This window comes from Ailuropoda melanoleuca, chromosome 14, assembly GCF_002007445.2.
Source record: "Ailuropoda melanoleuca isolate Jingjing chromosome 14, ASM200744v2, whole genome shotgun sequence".
NCBI classification, from domain to species: Eukaryota; Metazoa; Chordata; class Mammalia; order Carnivora; family Ursidae; genus Ailuropoda; species Ailuropoda melanoleuca.
In genome coordinates this window covers 53,482,657-53,489,529 of record NC_048231.1, presented here as the reverse complement: position 1 = coordinate 53,489,529, position 6,873 = coordinate 53,482,657, and positions in this window count along the sequence as shown.

The following is a 6,873-nucleotide window of genomic DNA, read 5'->3' as shown; positions in this document are numbered from 1 at the left end:
ATATAGCCATTATTTAAAATTAAATTATTATAATTAAATTATATTAAAACAATGATAATAACTACTAAAAATTTATGACTTCTTAGTTACTTTACCACATTTTACTCTTGTCTATGTTCTTAAGATTATTTGCATTTATTGTGTCTGCTAGAAATATATCATGTTTCAGCTGCCACTAGGAACTTGAAATCAACTGTTCTTAAGAGTGTTTATACCATGGAAACTGATATGACAAACACTACAAATCTGTGGTTGAGTTATTGTTTTGTTGATTGCCTCGCTTAAGAAAGTGATAGAGAAAATAATGCAGATTAAATCTTAAAATGTGTCTACAGCTATTACATGGTGAATACAAAAAAAAAAATTACAGAAATATTCTCCCAAAATGTGGAAACTTACCCAGTTCCACAACTGACAAGATGCCACCCCACTGACAAACACTTGAAGATCCAACTTACCTCTACATTGTTTCCCATTCCTTTTACTCATTAGCAATGAACATATCAACAAGCATTCATGTTGGAACTACACTTGGTCATCAATTACAACCTTGGGTTGGCTACAGAGGAGAGAGTTACGCAAAAACAAAGAAAGCATTCTGTCAGAATCAACTGGCTATAAGGAATTTGTAATAAAAAGCATTGCATATTTTATCATTATTTGTATGCTACACACCCTTTATTTCACTAAAATTTATAATACAATATATGTATATATTTTGCAAGCCTTTCTCAGGTATTTTCCATTAAGCAATTGCCAGTCATTAAGACCTAGACCACTGGCAAAGATCAGGTTCTGTCTAATATTTCAAAATGTCTCAGGATTGGCAACATCTTTTGGAGAGCTGGGTGCTGGGGGAGGGGAAAAGATGAATAGGCAGAGCCTAGATGCCAGGACATAAAATTCCTGTCTTCAGGCTTAAAAATTATCTAAGACATTATCCCTGGCTCAATACACTTGGAAGTAACTAAAGCAAATAGATCAGAAGGTTATCAAATTTTAAGGAAACTCTTTCACAAAAGAAATTTCAACCCTGGGGATGCCTGGGTGGCTCATTTGGTTAAGCATCTGCCTTTGGCCAGGTCATGACTCCACGGTCCTGGGATGGAGTGCTTGTGTCCCTCTGCCCCTCCCCTGCTTGTGCGCTTTCTCTCTCTCTATGACAAATAAATAAAATCTTTAAAAAAGAAAGGGAAGGAAAGAAGGAAAGAAGGGAGGGAGGGAGGGAGGGAAGAAGGAAGGAAGGAAGGAAGGAAGGAAGGAAGGAAGGAAGGAATTTCAACCTTGGCCTGTGACCAGAAAGAAAGAAAGAAAGAGAAAGAAAGAAAGAAAAGAAAAGAAAGAAAGAAAGAAAGAAAAGAAAAGAAAAGAAAAGAAAGAAAGAAAGAAAGAAAGAAAGAAAAGAAAAGAAAGAAAGAGAAAATGAAAATCCATGGGTCTGAAAACCCACACCAGCAGGAAGAAGGCTTCCAAAACTGCAATCACCAAAAAGGGCCCCTGCCCCAGTGCTGACTTCAGATGCAGCCATGGAAGATGATGTCCCAGAAAGCAGAGATAGAGACCTAAAAGGACAATGGACAAGAGAGTTTAATCAGGGTCGACCAAATGAGCTAAGCCAAGAATTCACTTCTTCATGACCAGAGAGAGTGCTCACCTTCTGCTCAGAGGTATTTGATAATGAATATGACTGGTAATGGAGGCCAGTTTCTCCTCCTCCCCTTCCCTAAATGGGAATTTTTATTGGATATCTTGTTTCCATATCTATGTGTATCTTTTAATTTATATGCTTTCATACCATAAGAAGCAACACGTAACCTAAAGGAAGAGATCGCATGTGATGCAGAGACCCTGGGCTTGGAGTAGGAGGCAGGGACTCAGAGAGATTTGGAGTCATCTCCCTTGGGGAAGGAGTGACTTTGTTCTGTGTGTATATTCTTGATTTGTCTCGAATCATTAGTTCTGGGGGACATCAACTGCCACACAATGAGAACACTGAAGCAGCCCAACGTGGGGAAAAAAAGCAGTCATAGACATTTGCATAGTCAAAAGAATATTCGCCATGGTCAATAGTCATTCTTTCTTCCTTAGCAAGAGAACTCCTGATTTTTTAGCTGAGCATAGGGCAACTTATAAAGACTACATTCACCACATTACCTTATAAATCATATGTCCCCATGTTTTGTACCATGTGTTTACAAGTAGCTAAGTGCTGACCGTTGAGATGGAGGCAGTGTTGTAGTTCCCAGGAAGATTCTTAAATGGCTGCTAGCACACTTTTCTTTTCTCTTTTCCTCCATCCCACAGCCTGGATTTCAGCTGTGATAACTAGAACCCTAACAGATATCTCAGACCATGTGGATGAGGACCAGATGAGGACCGTCACCTAGGGATGGTAGAGCCCAGGGCTGTAAGGATGAAGATACCACCTTACCAGCCTAGGACTGCCTGCTTCCAAGCGTTTTTTTATAGCATGATAGAAATAAACATCTACCGTTGCTTAAGCTGTTGCTATTTTGTACCTTCCTGTTACTACAGCCCAAACCAATTCTAACTGATACAGAAATAGATCGGAAAGTGTGTGTGTGTTTGGGGTGGGTGAGTGAGGAGGGGAGGTTTGGAACGGGCAAGGAAGGAGAATTCAGAAAGAGAAGATACATTGGTGGGGGTGGATTTAAAAATATGTCCCCAAATTCTTGGACTCTCCTCTCTTCGAAAGGTGAAGTTTAGTTTTCCTTTCCTGATTTGTGAGCCAGAATTAATGATTTGCTTCTAATGAGTAGAATGTGTCTGAGTGATGGTTTGAAAGGTATTCTGGCTTTCATATTGATATCTGTTGGATCCTTAGCTCTGGGCAAAGTCAGACGCCATATAGAGAGGGGTCCATGTGGTGAGCTACGAGACCTTGGACAGCCAACATAAATGTGCCATGAGGAGGCCATCTTGGCAGCACATCGCAAGCCCCGTCAAGCCCTCAGGTAACCACAGGCCCAGCCAACATCTTGACTGCAACCTCAAGAACACCCTGAGCCAGGAGCAGCGAGCTGAGCTGCTGCTGTATTCCTGACCCACAGAAACTGCAATTGTACATTTCTTTTTGTTTTAAGCCACAGGGTGCAGGAATAAATAACTATACATACGTTATCAAGTTGATACATTATGGATGGAGAAAAACATTGCAATGATGGAGTGGGATGGGAAGGTGTTTGCCAGTCTGGGACAGGACATCTGGGCTCTGACTTAATGCTAAGTTTTGCATATGACAGAGGAAGAGGGAGCAACGTTTAGTCATGCTGATCAGATGCAAATGTCTGCTTGGTTGGGGTTCAAGGTGTGAGCCAACTCCCTTCCGGGGGACCAACCTGTTGAAGCATACCCAATTGGGCAGGCTGGGAGGTAGAAACAAGACAGTGTCATTGACTAACTCCTAGGAAAGCACCCTGTAATGAAGGCTTCTGATAGACTTGGAGACCCCATGGGCCTTCATACATCCTTCCTTCTGGATTTCAAGCAGCGCAGGCCCGAATTGCAATAATCCCAATGTGATAGGAAAGGGTTTCGGCCTAAGGTGAGAGTGGCAGAGGTGGAAAGAGGGGGATAGATTTGAGGTATGTTTTCAAGATAGAAATGACAGGCCTTACAGATAAGCAAGATGTGGAAAGTGTTTCTTCATCTTTCCCCAGCCAGGAATATGGAGATTCTGCTTTTCCATTTTTCGACATCCCCTGAGTTGTTTCCTCCCCAAGGGAGGAGAAGGAGATGAAGATCAGAGATCTTGGTAGTAGTCAGAGATCACTAGTCTTTGGACATACTTTTCCTTGTGGATGGGATTGGGAGACACACTTCCTGTGCCCAGGCACAGCTGGTCCTCTGATGCTTACCATCACTCCGCAATATGGCACGATGCCACCAGCCTCCTAACTAAGTCTGTTCTTACTCCCTTCCAGTGCACTGTCCACACTGGCCGGCTTTTGTTTAATTTCCCCCAAATAGCTCATTTGATTTACCTGAAGAGATTTGAAAGTCTATGTTGAGCCTACAACAATGCAGATAGAAGTAAGAAGCATTTCCAGTCACGTTCACTGTTCCTTTGACACAGGAGTGGCATCGCCATTTTTATGATATAATACAGTCTATGTCTCACATTTTTCTCACCGGACTTTGTTGTTTGAAGTCACAAATATCTGCATCAAAAAAATACGGCCATGTAGATTTTCTAATTGTCTTAAAAATGGGAAAAGAATCAGTTGATAGAGATAGTTTCCATTTTTGAAAGGCCTATTAAAAAATGAAACCAAAAAAATTCATTACAAGTTATGAAAAATGCATTGACTGACCTTTGAAGTTCATACAAGCTTAAAAAGAGGAGGATAATTAAAGAAGACAAGCAAAAAGCCCAAGAAAATATATGAAGCTTGACTAATGAGCATGTTTAAAATAAATAATGTATCTTCATGAGTTATTGATGATCTTATAATTCATGAATGCTGAGAAAAACATAACAAGAAATGATTTGTAAAAGGCCATCAAAAGCAAGTAAGAACATAATTAGCTCACTGCTTATCTTGTAACCGATTAAAGTTCTAAGAAACAAGGAGAAAAAAAAGGAGTAATGGAGAAGGGTCTTTACTTGGTTGAATAATGTTCCCCCAAAATTCATGTTCACCCAGAAACTCAGAATGTGATCTTCCATAGCAAGGATTTTTGCAGATGTAATTGGTTGCAATGAAGTCATACTGATTAGAATGGGTCCTAAATTCAATATGACTGGTATCCTTATAAGAGGAGAGGACACAGAAACACAGAGGGAAGAAAGCCATACGACAACAAAGGCAGAGATTTAGTGATGTAGCTGCAAGCCAAGAAGGCCAAGGATTGCTAGCAATGACCAGAAATTAGGACAAAGGCATAGGAAGATTCTTTCCTAGAATCTCAGATGGAACATAGCCCTCTGATACCTTGATTGCAGATTTCCCTAACTCAAATACTGAATTCAATGTGTATATTTGCCAAAATGTGTGTGCCACATATCTTTTAAGTCGTAAATAGCCCAATATTTGAGTATCAGCTCTATTCCACAAATATCCAATGATCCATCAAAACCTAAGAATCCTAAAAGCTGGGTTTAATAAATAGGGGAAATGTATAAATTATAGGTCTCAAGTAACTTCACTCGTTAGGAAAACAAATAATAACCAAGGAACTTAGTGTAATAAAAGAAAATGAATTATAAAGTACTCATTAGGCTGTAGTTAAGGTCCAAAGGGAAAATACCAATTATAATGGTTACTAAGCATTTTGAAAAAGGAGATGGCTGAAGTCACTAGGTATGTTCTTCCTGGAAATCCAGACTTTGTAGAGCTAGAAACAATATTTGAGATTTGGTAAAGTTGAGTCAAAAAAACCTGGGAGGGGGTAAACATATTTAAACACATCCCTCTTTTGGAGAGCCACTGTAATGGTCTCGGATAACTGAGCCATTGCTCAAGCACTCTGTTTTGCTTTTCCTGATCTGCTCTGTATTTATATCTTCTTTGGAATTGTGACAGTCACAGTGGTCCACTAGTGTGGGGTTGGGATTAATCCTGATTCTGGAATCAATCATTATTAACTCTGAATAGTATGAAGCCACTTGTGACTGTTAATAGCATCAAGGGAAATAGATCAGTAACAACATATGAAAAGTGAAAAATGCGAAACGATTTTGAAGCACATCATTTATGAGTATAGGAGTTCATTTTTTTGCTTCAAATTAATCATTCTTTACTTAATAACACTATTCTGTACTCTTGTTTAATGTAAAAAAACATGGAAATTATATTATTTTAAATTATATACCATCAGTTAAGGCTCAATTACCATTTACTTTAAAAGTCTATTATTTTAAATTCAAAAATCAACCCTGTTCATATCCCAGTACACAACTGATTAAAACTGGTAAACAAATGGTTGGGAAGCTACGCTATGGTTGAATTAAATTATAATTAAGTGTACCTATCCTCAATTGCACAATCTTGTCATTTTTCATATTTCCATAATGCCATTTAAAATCTCATACTTCAGACCACCAGTGCATGTTAAAGTATGCAGATCAACAGGAAATTATCATGAGTTTTATCTAGGCTCCAATAGCTCATTAAATTTGCTTTTAAAAAGCTAGTGGACACCCAATGCTCAGATGTTAATTTCTTATACCATTCTCCAGAAAAAGGAAGCAGAGAGAAATGGCTGATTCCAGGGATGGGGCAGAGAATATACAAGATGACCCTGGAGCATCTTGTAGTGCCAGAAAGTAAGGAAGTGTTCAAAATGACTAAAAGATGAGCTTGTCAAAAGGACCTGGGAGCCATCCCAAAAAACCTCAAAATAGTAAAAGCTGGAATATTTGAACAATAAAATAGTGTAGTACTGGGTTATAACCCATAGCATAAAGTGTTCATGAACCCCATGATTGCCGTAGCTTGCTGCCTGGAGAGAATTTCCAGTGACAGAGCAGGAAGGGAGAACACAATCAAAGCCTAGATGTGTCCCAAGTTCAGAATTGGTGGAGGCCAAAGCAGCTGGTGTTCCTAGGACAGAGTAACAGAGAAGAGCAAGTTCTGGACACCTGTAGAGGGATCCCCTCAGGTCTTTAGCCGAGTCCTAATCCACGTGTGTGGAGGTTAGGAAAGAGACCAGCAGAAAGAAGGAAGCAGAACAGCCCCTGAATCTCACAGAGGGCTAGGGTAGTGTATTCCCACCAGCCAGGGTGGAAAGACCTACCACGTGGGACATCTAGGAAAATCCACAGAGAGACTGTCTCCCAAAGGGGCCACATGAGCCCTTTGTTGAACCTGCCTAACAAAGTTTCAAATCAGCCTTAAAAACGTCAAACTA